Source organism: Podarcis muralis, chromosome 2 (assembly GCF_964188315.1).
Source record: "Podarcis muralis chromosome 2, rPodMur119.hap1.1, whole genome shotgun sequence".
In the NCBI taxonomy this organism is placed as follows: Eukaryota; Metazoa; Chordata; class Lepidosauria; order Squamata; family Lacertidae; genus Podarcis; species Podarcis muralis.
Genome location: NC_135656.1, coordinates 58,648,307 through 58,662,550, shown reverse-complemented (window position 1 = coordinate 58,662,550; position 14,244 = coordinate 58,648,307).

The window sequence follows — 14,244 nt, the reverse complement described above, 5'->3', positions numbered from 1 at the left end:
ATTCATGACTGTCAATTTCCATTAAGAAAAAGGGGGTCCCCCCCTCAAGAAACATATGGACCAGAATTAAAAGGTAACTATGGTAACTGCAATTTAAAATAAGTATGCTTCAATATGACAAGCACTTGAATGTGATCATGCTCAACTAAAGTCCACTGACATAAGCTTCTTGGATGCTTTAATTTCTATTCCGTAAACTCAATTTATGCCTTATACATTAGCTAAGAAGATATATACCGTATTTTTCTGTGTATAAGATGCCCCCATGTATAAGACGCCCCCTATTTTGGGGGACTCCAAATTAAGACACTTCTCAGCACTACCCGTGTATAAGACGAGCCCCAATTTTAAACCTAATGTTTTGGTAAAAAACAACAACACCTAGTCTTATACATGGAAAAAAACAGTAGATGATAGACAGATAGATAGATAGATAGATGATTAGATAGATAGATAGATAGATAGATAGATAGATAGATAGAATAGGTGATAGATAGATAGATGATAGATAGATAGAATAGATGCTAGATAGATAGATGATAGATAGATAGATAGATAGATAGATAGATAGAATAGATGATAGATAGATAGATGATAGATAGATAGATAGATGATAGATAGATGATAGATAGATGATAGATAGATAGATAGATAGATAGATAGATAGATAGATAGATAGATAGATAGATAGATATAGATAGATAGATAGATAGATAGATAGATAGATAGATAGATGATAGATAGATAGATAGATAGATAGATGATAGATGATAGATGATAGATGATAGATGATAGATAGATAGATAGATAGAGATATAGATAGATAGATAGATAGATAGATAGATAGATAGATAGATGATAGATGATATAGATAGATAGATAGATAGATAGATAGATAGATAGATAGATAGATGGGCTGCATTTGCTCATGGCTAACCTCCCTTGTGGATGGAATGAGGGATGTGACTCTTATTATACAGTAGGCTACATTCCAGCCACAAAGAGCCACCATATATGTCTACACCAGGCATAGGCAAACTCAGGTAGTTTGGGACTACAATTCCCATCATCCCTGACCACTGGTCCTGTTAGCTAGAGATGATGGGAGTTGTAGTCCCAAAACATCTGGAGGGCCGAGTTTGGGGGTGCCTGGTCTACACACTCACCTACATGCATCTCTCCACACACTAGCCAGGCAAGCAAGAGGCATTCTCCCAATTTATTCCAGTCAGGGTAAGGCACTCAAAGAGGGTTTAGATCGGGCTGCTGAGGGGACTGGGGCTGTAGCTTAAGTCCGTTCTCACCACTGATGTCTCGAATGAGCTGTACGAAGGGCAGCCTGCAAATGGGTGCATAGAGTGGGCTTGTCTGTGTCAGAGCAATGAGGGAGGACCTAAGGGAGTCAATGGGTGGTGGACATATGCAAATGGTAGACAGAAAATTAGTGTCCCTAAGCCTGTTAATTTTTAAGTGGCAGCTTCATAAAAGGGCTAAAACTGGGTGAAACTCCTGTTGTGTTGGATTGGGGGGGGGGGATAAATCTATTTTTTATTTTATTTTTAACACACCAAAGTCTTCCTATCGTTTAGGGCTTTCTGTCACATAGGAACAACCTGTTTTCAAACAGTGTAACATTTGGTTTTCCAAAATAAACCACTTCAAACGTCACTGGTCTTAATCATCTCAGAGATATTTTTGACTAACATTTACTTAAGAGGCACACATTGCAAGCTACAGCACATTCCTCGCGAGGAGAATGAAGATAGGTATTGACATTCTTTTTATTTTCATGAGACTCATGAAAAAAGCACCCTTAAAATCTTTATAATACAAACAATCTCTAATGTTTGCAGACTTCTGTATTTTCATGGTGCGATATTTTTCAATTAGGCAATTTTCTACTATATCTTCGTAGCCAAAGCATAGGGGGAAATAAACCAGTAACGGCTTCAGTGAGAGATTCTTATTCTTTCTCTTTCATTCCCCCTCTCTCTCATACACATCTCTCCTAGGAAAAAAAAGTCCATCAATTAAATTTGCATTCTTTCCTGAATGCAGGTATTCATATTTGTCACAACATGCTCTTCAATACACATTGAACAGGTGTAGAATTGATGGCACTTTTCTAATACATATCACTCAACAGAATGATAGTCGAAGGTAGACTCATATGGCTAGAATGTTGGCCTGCACCATAAATCAGATTTAAAAGTAATGGGAATTCGCGAAGCTCAAGGGCTGTTCGTCTTTCAGTCACTTTGTCTACATTATAGCTTCTAGTATCGAACATTGATTGAGTGGTTGTGGTGTGTCGGTTTCATACATGAGTCTCTCCAAAGAAGGATAACAAACTGCAGAGAGGACTCAAATTCTAGTGCCAAAAGCAACATTACCATGGCAACCAGGGGCAGCCTTTCTATCATGGAAGGCCACCTCAAGTGGCAAATGCTGAGGGCAGCACTGGCAGCACTGCCACTTTAGCCATTCCTGTATGTTGGAAATCAGAGCTGCGGGTGCCGCAGAGCTCTCAATACACCTCCATGAGGCCCAGCAGGAATCATTCCCACTCACTTTTAGACACCGTCTGGAAACTGTATTATTCAGGCAGGCCTTTTGAACTTGAAATTCTTTGCCAACCAGCTTTTATTGTTGTGTCTGACATTCTTATCCTTTTTATTGGGTTCTTTAGGTTGCATATGCCTTGCAAAGTTTTATGTGAAAGAGTGGTTTAGAAATGTTTAAATAAATAAATAAAATTAGAATACATTTGAATGGGCTAATCTGCTTCTTCTTAACACCAGATTGGTGGTACTTCCTATGACTACTACCCAATTGACACTGACTCATGACAAGACCTTCTTGGTGGTGGGTCCCTGGTGGTGGAATGCCCTCCTTGGTGAGGTGTACCGCTCTCCCTCAGCCCAGTATACCTGAAGGAGCATCTCCACTCCATTGTTCAGCCTGGACACTGAGGTCCAGTGCCGAGGGCCTTCTGGCGGTTCCCTCACTGCGAGAAGTGAGGTTACAGGGAACCAGGCAGAGGGCCTTCTCGGTAGTGGTGCCTGTCCTGTGGAATGCCCTCCCATCAGATGTCAAGGAAATAAACAACTATCTGATTTTTAGAAGACATCTGAAGGCAGCCCTGTTTAGGGAAGTTTTTAATGTCTGATGTTTTATCATAGAATCATAGAGTTGGAAGAGACCACAAGGGCCATCGAGTCCAACCCCCTGCCAAGCAGGAAACACCATCAGAGCACTCCTGACATATGGTTGTCAAGCCTCTGCTTAAAGACCTCCAAAGACGGAGACTCCACCACACTCCTTGGCAGCAAATTCCACTGTCGAACAGCTCTTACTGTCAGGAAGTTCTTCCTAATGTTTAGGTGGAATCTTCTTTCTTGTAGTTTGGAACCATTGCTCATGTTTTTTATATTCTGTTGGGAGCTGCCCAGAATGGCTGGGGAAACACAGCCAGATGGATGGGTTATAAGTAATACATTATTATTATTATTATTATTATTATTATTATTATTATTATTATGCTTCAGGAGAAATTCAAAAACATTTCCGTATACCCAGGCTAAAATATACTGGCTACGGCAAAGGTGAAATCATTAACTGGAAGGGTATGTGATTGCTTTTAAATATTTGTAGAAGTTCTAAACATTTTTAAATGCTCCAGATGATTTTAACATGTTTTTATTTGGTTTTAAATTGTGCTGCTTTAACATTTTGCTGTTTGCCACCCTGGGCTCTTTTGGGGGAAGGAAGGGATACAAATTTAATAAACAATAAGTAAATGAAATGTTTTCACACTCAGCAAAGCACCACCCTGCTACAAAACTGTTATTTCAACATTCTTCCCTGTCCTCTCAGCCCGTGATTTGACTTCCCTGAAATTGTTGCTATAAAACAATATGAAAGACTTGAGGGGGCTGTTCCTTGGTGTGAGGTCCATGGGGTTTCTTCACATCAGTATCATCAAATATAAATCTGAAGCCAGAGTTCAGAAACCTTCAAACCAAGATAAAATTACACATTTTGGAGCCATCGGAGCCAAGCCTACTGCTAATGTCTGAATAGTCTTCTGATGGCTCCAGTCACTGCATAAAACTCTAGGCTTCCTGGTTTATTCTCTTCTATCTTCCCAATCCTCCTTTTCATTCCATGCCTCCTACCCATTTTATATTTACCGTTTTGATATATCCATCTCTTTCCCCCCTTACAGCAAAGTGCTTGTATTATAACAGTGCTATGCCTGATACAAGAAGACTTTAGGTTAAAACTGACCACCCAAATGCTTGTATTCTACACTTTGATCTCAAATCCCAATGAACTTCTCTGTGTTTTGCTTTTCAGCATAAGCCATTTGATACAAAGGATGTAAAACCTGGCTGAAGAACAGAGGGTCTAGCAGTAACTAAACAAGAGAAAGGGCATGGAGATTTGTGGTAAACAGAGTTCTGTTGTTGTCAGTGAATGCCTTGTGGGACAGCCCTTGGATTGCTATTATGCACCGAAACTTGGCTTCATCGTTCATGTTTTGATTTTTCTTCTTTACAGTATATATACAAAACTCAGTGCTCTTCCTATTCATCTTCTCACTTAACTAAAAATAAAAGAAGCACTGGATATTTATATCTGGATAATATGGAATATTTGGTATGGTGAGGAGTAAACACACATGAAAACAAGCCCTTTTATTCTATTTATTTACTGTCTACATCGGTAAAGGACAGGGTGGTAGGAGTGCACTGCTCAGGCGACCTCCTTCCATCTGAGTCAGTGTGATGCTTATGCACCTGTGGAGCCAATCTGGTGATACACCCACCTCACTCCCACCTCATCCCTCTCTGTCCTGGTATACAGTAGTGACCCACCTAGAGGTATGGTGGGGTGCTACCTAATGCCCCCTGCTACCTACTGGTCTGCTTCTGGCTCACAAGCAATACTATACATGTATACCAATGTTTCCCAACCTTGGGTCTCCAGCTAGTTTTGGACTTCAACTCCCATCATCCCTAGCTAGCAAGACCAGTGATCAGGGATGATGGGAACTGTAGTCTGTAAACAGCTGGAGACCCAAGGTTGGTTAAACACTGATGTATACTCAGTGGTAACCACGATTGAGTTCAATGCACTGGACATGAAGACATACTCTGGACATTTTATCTGGCCTTCAGGCTCTAAGGTCAACTTGCATCTTTCACCCTCATACTGAAGCCGGCCACAGTGCAAAACAGGGTGACAAATGAACCCACCTGCTGGTCCTAGCTAATCTTGCCATTGTTGCTTCGAAATCTTCAACCCAAAAGCCTGATACTGATTTGCAAGTATTGCCGTGAGATCTTCTACATTTTAATCATGAATGCTACAGTCCTGTTGCACAACAAATTATAATTTTATCCAGAGTGGCCAAATATTGGCGGTCATGACCATATGGAGAAATACGTCTCTAAGGCAGCCAAATTAGCCAGAGGCGAGACCCAAAGAAACAGATTCTTGGGAAGCATAACAGAAGCATTTTTAAAGTGTTTTGTTTCCAAGTTTTACAAGAACGGAGCACTCTCTTTCCTAGCAGCTACACTTACAATCGTCCAGCCCTTCTGTATGGAACAGATCTCAGGTGCACCAAAATTCTCATAGGAGCGGCAACCTACCTGTTCAAGGTTCACAGCCTTAAAGAGCCTTTCTGCTGCATGGTAACAAACTCCTTTGCAAGACCCTATGGTGGTGGTGACATAAATGCATTTGCTAAATAACTTAATTAAAGCATTGATGTTTTGTGTGAACACAAAGAAATATATAGTCTATATCCAATATAAGTAGCGGTCTTGAGGATTCATGTCCAGTGCATTGAACTCAATCGTGGTTACCACTGAGTATACATCAGTGTTTAACCAACCTTGGGTCTCCAGGTGTTTTCGGACTACAATTCCCATCATCCCTGACCACTGGTCTTACTAGCTAGGGATGATGGGAGTTGAAGTCCAAAACTAGCTGGAGACCCAAGGTTGGGAAACACTGGTATACAGGATTCTTTGAGGAAGTCTCTGTTAGTGTTCCCCTGTGGCTCAAGCACACAGCTTTGACTCCATCAGGAGTTGTGCATCCAGTATTTTGGGTCCTATCCTGCAGAACTCCCTCCTGGCTGTGACCTCGCAGGTCCGCTCCCTATCTGGTTTCTAGTGCTCAAGCAAGACTCTTATTTCAGCAGGCATTTTAAGTTCTTCTGTTTTATGATTAATTTTAACCAATGTTGTTTACTATATCTCTTTCGTAATTTTATTGCACATTGCTTAGAAGCTTTGCTGTTAACGCTTCTAGGCTTTAACAAATAAATTGTTCAAGCTTCTAAGTTTTAACAAATAAATTGTTGAAATACATCTTAATGAAATGAAATAAACACTTGGCAGGCTCTAAGACAGAGACTCCCAGGGTCTGTTGGGAGATGCATACTTTTGGCTTAAGTCTTAAAAAAGCTACAGATGCAGGCAAAGCAATTAGTGACATTTGGGATGTGTAAAGCATGTCAATAACCAGGACAATAAATTAAAATAAAGCTTCCAATTTCTGCAAAATAAGAAACAGACTAGATTTCAGAAAGGAGGCTCTGAATTCTGAAATATCCCAATTAAAATGGCAAATAACAAAGGAAGACTTTCTTGTTTTTTTTCAGTTCCAGGCATACTGTATCAAGCCTTCCCATCTCAGATGCATCAGTAAGAGCTTCCAGATTTTTATTCTATTTAGCTGCTATATAATAATAAAAAGAGCAGATGAAATGAATAAAGTGCCTGATAGTTTTTTTTCTTGTTTTAGTTCTAGGAATATTACAAATACAGATATGCATCAGATTTGGGCAAACCCCAAATGCTGACCCAAAGGAATATTCAGGGCTTGTTCATACTGAAGGAAGCACCTTGTACAAAAAGGAGGAACTCTGAAATGACTCAGGCTGCTTCAAAAATTGGAACATTGAAAAAACACTGCAGGCTGTGCGCAAAAAGTGGAACTGTTCTCACCAAGCTTGCCATAAAAGGAAAATGCCAAGGTGGAAAGAGAGTGTAGCAGAAGCCTTTTCTGACTGACAGGTATAGCTACTAATCACAGGGAACGATTTTACCAGGGCCTTCCACTCACGCACTGTGAGTGGAGGTGAGGATCTTGAAGTACTGTAATATATCTTGAAGTACTGTAATATCTTCTTGTCTGCACTGTGCTGCTAAATAGTTCTGCTAGTGGTGCTTGCTTAGAAAATGCTGGGTGTTCAGGTCTTTCACCTCTGCCACATGCTCATACATCTACATGAACTCCTGCCAAACTATGGAATGGCTAGAGGATGCTATCTTGTCCTTCACAACAGGTAGCAAAATATTTTTTGCCAGCCCTACCATTGGTAGACATAGACCCCATTACAACCTGTTCCTTACTAAGCCCAGGGTCTGAAAGGACTAAACCTTGTATACGGGATACTGTTTTATTTGATGTTATATTGTTAACTGCCCTGGTTAACATTTCGGTAAGGAAAGGCAGAATATACGTTTAGCTAACGAACTGGATACAACCCATTGTCTTTAAGAAAGTCCAAGATAACCAATTCCCTCCCACCCTAGCCTATTGCAGTTTGTAGCTAAAGTGTCCAAACAGAAAGGCCACCAACATTTGACAGCTGAAAAGGAGACACCGTAACCACATTACTTTCTGAGCATCCAGTCCATATCACCCACAGAAAGATACAATGCATCAGTCTCTTCTCCATTAGCTCCTCTCCATGGGACGTACTTTCTCTGCAACAAACTGTCTTTCAGTGAGTTAAGAACCTGCTTACGGTTTTGATTGAAGCTACACTGGAGAATTGCAATTGCACGACAATCCAACATAACATGGCCCTTCCTTGGATGCCCCTATCAAACAAAGTGTGTTGGTGTTTCCTGGTTTCTCATTAAAAGAGCTCTCTTGGCCTTGGCAAACAGATACATCAGCAAAAAATTGATCAGGCCAGGACTGTGGCAGACATGAAGTGTACAACTGCAACTAACAGACTAATATACTACACATCCTAAGCCTCTTCATATGTAAGAAAACCCAGGCTGAAGGAATCTGTTGTGGTTCTACCTTGTTGCTAAGCCTGTGAGTCAAATTTTCAGCTAGGCTTCTCTGAGTGTAACCAGAATTAACTGAGCTGTGCATCCTAAGTGATCGTATACTCAGGAACTGTTTGAGAAATCCTAAATACAGATTAGTCCATAGCTTGCACATTTTGGTATGATTGCTGTTGCAATTGCTGTTGCGACATAGACTGTATGATGATTGGACTTACAGAATATAACTTTAGCGTTCAGTGTGGAAATGATTGCTACTTATTTGTTTATTTCCTTATTGAGTCTCATTTCATATGGAACATTTTCTGTTTCTCAAAAAAAAAAAAAAATCAAAATGAAAACAAACCAGTGAGAAGAATTTTGGAAATGTTGTTTTCATAGCACTAAGTTTTACTTGGTTTCCTCTGCAAAGTGTTCTGGGGAAAATTTCCATGAAAAGAAAAGACCACACACACTATTTCCACACTACTGCATGATTACTCTTAACCAGAAACTTGGGGGATTTGTACAATTTTGAATGATGCTGAATCCTTCGTGCTTTGCCAAAATGGGGGGGGGGGGGTCATGAACAAAATGAAAATGTGTTTCATGGCAATAATGTTTCATGGCTCTGCCCCCAAAACCCCCACTCTTCCCTATGACCCAGCCCCTATGTCACACCTTAAATAAGTTCTTTATTTTTTATTTAAAGTTAGTTTTGTGCTTATTAATAAAATGTCCAGACTCTTGGAGTTGGAGGAGACTTTAGACCACTTACAAAGTGTCTTTATACACATATTGTGATCAACCCATAGCTTTTCTTGGCTGCTAGTCCTTGCCTTCTGTAAACTCAAAACATGGCTTCCTTTAAAACTTACTTATTAAAATTACCATAGATCCAGTATAGTCGTGATTAGCTGTAGAATTTTCAAAGCTGCCTAAAAGATACAATGTCATAATTCTCAAACTAGAATGTCAATATTAAAAATTTAGGTCAGGGGGAAAGTAGGTTGGCAACTATTTTGAACTTATTAAATACACTGCCTTCTCCCAAAAGCTTAGATTTTGTTATATATATATATATATATATATATATATATATATATATATCCACCAATATTTAGGTTTCTTGCATCATATGAAACATATTCATACAGCTTTACAGAACCTTTCATGTATTTTCTACCTTCAGTGCTAATCCAAATCTTTTTTCCTTTAATTCAAATATTACCTCACAAGTGTCTTCAACCTCCGGTTCAAACTGTCAGACTCAATCCCAGCTCATATTGATAACAAAGTGCTCATTGGTTTGAATGACAACTTTAATTAACATGGCCAATCCACTGTAATTGCTATATTATTACCAAGATATCAGCTTGCAGGATTATTTCAATATTTCATAATAAAGGACATTCTTCTTTAAAATGTTGCTAAGGAACATTCTGGGGCATGCAAGTTATTCGCTCCCCACCCCATCTTTTCGGTTTTCAGAATCAAAAGCGACATTAGGGAAGGAAGTTATATCAAAACGTTGAATAGTTGGACTAACTTTCTATGACTGCAGATGTCCGAGGGCCTCTTCCTTCCACAACAGCAGTGATATTTCAAAGCCTGGAACAATGAAGAAGACCAAGATGGGACAGATAAAACTTAGCACTTCTTAACACAGCACATAGTTAAACTATAAAACTCCCACGTGAGGCAGCAATGACCACCAACCTAGATGGCTTTAAAAGGGGATTAGATAAATTCATGGATGAGAGAGCTATTGATGGCTACTAGCTGTAATGGCTATTCTGCGCCTCCATGGTTGGGGGTGGTATGCTTCTGAATACCAGTTGCTGGAAACTGAGAAGAGAGTGCTCTTGTTCTGGAATGCTGCTTGTGGGTTTCTCATAGTCATCTGGTTGGCCAGTGGGAGAACAGAATGATAGACTAGATGGGCCATTGGCCTGATCCAGGAGGCTCATCTAATGTCCTTATGACTTCCCATGTAGGGGCATATCCCAGTTTGATGCTGCCCAAATGGTTTTGGCATTTAAAATATTAAGTGGGGTGGTATGGGGAGGGGTTCTTGATTCCGGAGGGTGAAAGGGCATTTGATTAATCCCCTTTCCTTGCTTATGATGATAATGGCGGGGGGACCCACTGTTTCTTTCTCTCCCCAGAAAGCTGCGCAGTCCACTTTTTATCAGCCTATGGTCTAGGCTGACAATCAGCCATGCAGAGGAAAAGATTGTCCTGAAAGCAATAGAAGAATCAAGGCCAACTTAAGCAGAACACATTAGACTGGGTACTAAGAATCTGGACCAGTGTCTATTCTGCAATACAGTGGTACCATATTGTCAGAGCTGGCTCCAGGTCCCAGCTCACAGAGGACCAACGCTAGCCGGTAGTAATGTACAAAAGTCTTTATTGAAGTACAGTTTCCATTTTCAAGCCGCAGCGCCCAGCTCTATGTCTTAGAGGCTAGACCGGCGAAGCTCCATCTGAGTCTCCACCCCCTGTACACCAGCTTAAGACTCTAACCTTACTCCACCTCTTACGCCTCTCCTTTCTCCTCTGGGTCCTTCTGCCCCCCGGGGTCTCCTCCTTTCTGGACTCTTCTGACGCTGACGCTGACCCCCCTGACTCCTCCCCCTCCTTTCGGCGGGCTTTGGGACCTGGCTCCCTATCCGGGCTGCCAACTGCGCCGCCCTCCTGTACATTTGAACTCGGCGCGCGCGCCCAGCCTCCAACCTTCCTCTTGACCGTTTCCTCGCTCTCCGATGGAGGCGTGGCCAATCCTGACTCCTCTCCTCCCGCTGATGGTGAGCCTCCTGATCCCGATACCTGGGACTCCTCCCCCCTACTGCGCTCTGGTGGGGAAGCTGGTCCCGATTTCCAACTGCTGCTCTCTGAGTCCCCTCTGGCCCCTTCTTCCTGGGGTGTCCCCCTAGGCACCCCCCTTGCTCTGACCATGGGAGCCCCTTTCTGTGAATCTTCCGATTCGCTGGAAAGACTCAGAGACCTCGGAGCACTGTCATCGCTAACATTTCCTTCGGATTCCTCCCCCTCACTCTCTATTTCCTCCCTTTCCTGTGCCTCTGCTCCTGAGCCCCTGACACATATGGTTAAGATACTCAATTTGTTCCAGAGGTCTGTTCTTAACCTGAAACTGTTCTTAACCTGAGGTACCACTTTAGCTAATGGGGCCTCCCGCTGCTGCTGCCTGATTTCTGTTCTCATCCTGAAGCAAAGTTCTTAAGCCAAGGTACTATTTCTGGGTTAGCGGAGTCTGTAACCTGAAGCATCTGTAGCCCTAGGTACCACTGTATTATCTGATAGAAGTGATACCCAAAGCCTTCTCTGCTATCCTGCTGGATATTTATTACCTAGATATCAATGAATCTGTTTAGACAGATGGCATTTTCAGGCAATGGTTATGCTGCAAAGAATTTTCAAATGAACTCTCCCTTTTAGAACTCTGGTGGCATACGGAGCGGGTAGCAGGAAGTCACCCCTTTGGCATTCTTGTGGTCAACCCATTGTGAAATGTTGTACTGGTCCACGGAATGGAAAACATGTTTTGTAAATATGAAGCACTTAGTAAATAGTGGTTGACCTTTACTTCATGATCTATTGCTGTTCCAAATAGAATATGTGACAATATTTCATAACGTCTTGTGCCTGTAGAGACACAGGGCCCAACCCACCTATCAGAACAAAAGAAAACAGGCCGATGGCCTATCCAGTTCAGCATCCTGTTCTCTCAGTGGCCACCCAGATGCCTATGGAAAGCCCAGAAGCAGGGTCCTGATCACAACAGTGCTATCCTCACCGGTAAGTCCCAGAAACGGACATTCAGGGGAATAAGGCCTCCAACTGCAGAAGCAGAACTACTCTGGTTTCTCTTCAGATCGTATGAATCTTTCGCCTTTTACAGAACTACGATGTCCAGTAGAACTTAGCGATCATGGCCAGTGTCTAAAGAATTTGTCCGATCCATTTTTAAAGCCCTCCAAGTTGGTGGCCATCACTACGTCTAGTGGGAGTTAATTCCAGAGTTTCACTGTGTGCTGCTGTGTGAAGAAAAACTTTACCTGGATGTTCACAAGTTCTGTGTGAGAGAGGGAGAAAGACTTTTCTCTATCCACTTCCTCTATGCCATGCACTATGTTATAAACTGGTTATTCGCCTTTTTTCCACAGTGAATGGAGAAAGATGGGTATTGTAGTCAAGCAGCATGGTCAGTGCAACCAATTAGCCATGCCCGCTCTAGAAAGCACTAATGCAGGGGTCAGCAAACTTTTTCAGCAGGGGGCCAGTCCACTGTCCCTCAGACCTTGTGGGGGCCAGACTATATTGGGGTGGGGATGAACGAATTCCTATGCCCCACAAATAACCCAGAGATGCATTTTAAATAAAAGGACACATTCTACTCATGTAAAAACATGCTGATTCCTGGACCGTCTGCGGGCTGGATTGAGAAGGCGATTGGGCCAGATCTGGCTCCCGGGCCTTAGTTTGTCTACCCATGCACTAATGTCTTAGGCAGCCACCAGCAGACAGCATTTAGTGGTAAGCCTAGCATTGCTTGGAAGGAAATGATTGCATACTAATTATCCAAAGTTGCAAGATGTGAATCTTGGAAGCCTTTGCTCATAAGCTGTCATACAGCCCAACAAACAAGACTTGCCCCCAGATATATGGCATTAGGGTGACTTCAGATGTTGTTCAGGTAGCACTAAAAAGTGAGTTTTTGTGGGCCTCCTACTTCACACTTACCAAAGGAGACTATGAATTTGCAGCTTGTGTAGATCCCAGTGTAAGCTTCTCTTTTGGCATAACAGTGGAGGAAACTATTGGACTTATAAAGGTGAAAAATAGGCCCACTGGCTTTGACCAAATGCCGTTCTCTGAGGTGCAGGGAGGTGTTTGTAGATGTGGAAATGGCAGGGTGTGTAGCAGCTCCTCTCAAACGCAGGCACTGGTTTAGACAATCAATGCCTGTATGAGATTCCTGCTGGGCTACAGACTCCCATGGATTTAATTTATTTGATCTTCAAAACTTATGAATTGGGGCAATATTGAGTCTTGTAAGTGGTACTCTTCAGAACTTTTGAGGAGGGGATTGCTTGCCTTTTTACTCAACAAAAATCAAGATTACCTCTCCTTCTTCCTCTTTTTAAAGACGTTCTCAAGTTCTTCATTTACCTTTGTTTGGAATTTTCCTGGATTGTATGGGCTCATTCAAATTACTAATTGGAGGATTTCCTTCTAGCTGCAAATGACCTTTTAAAACCTGGCAGCCCTTTATTATGTCCTCTTTCCTTTCTATTGTTTCTTCTGCAGTGAGCAACTTTAAAATCCAAGGAGCAGTTACTTAAGGCTTATTCCCATTTATGTTCCTAAAACTAATCTTCATGTCTAAAGTTGGCATTCTTCTGTTTCTCCTTACAGAATCATTACTTAGTCTAATGACCTTGCAAGGTGGTTGAATGCACTTTTTCTGTTAAAAGGTTCCTATGTGGACAGAGATCTCAAGTGTACAGAGAACAGTTCCAGGTGCTCAGATGTCCAAAAAGCATAGTTACATGCTTAGGTGGGGGGCGATCTTTTGCCAAGAGCAAAATTTGGACAAGGATTTGGACAAGGTTGTCCCTTGGTAAGCAGATTTTATTTACAGATAGAATGAGAAAACAAGGAAGAAAGGGCAAAGCGAAAAAGAGCTTGCATCCCTGCGGTATCTGGGAAATCCTCAGTAAAAGCAACAGAAGGGCTCCTCTAATGGCCAGTATGTAGCACCTTCCATGGTCTCAGTCTGTTACAGTATACTCTTTTAGGCATGGGAAGACTGGTAGGAAGTTAAAACTTGGGTATGTTGCAGAATTTCTACCTGCTAAAGAGCAAAGATACAACAAGAGCCCATTGTCTGCACTTTCTGGAAACCACAGAACACATTTTTGTTCCAACAAGATTTCCCAACTGGATAAATAGGCCTCTGCCACAGTCATCCCCTTTGTATTGTTTTAAAATCCATCTTTTGTTATTGTTATCCATGGCTTTTAACTGTTTTTAGCTATTTCATTGTATTTTGTACAGCACGGTGAGACATTTGTGGAAGGGGATTCCTAAGAACAATAAAATTTGATTAAGTAAACATAGAGGCTTCTTCAAT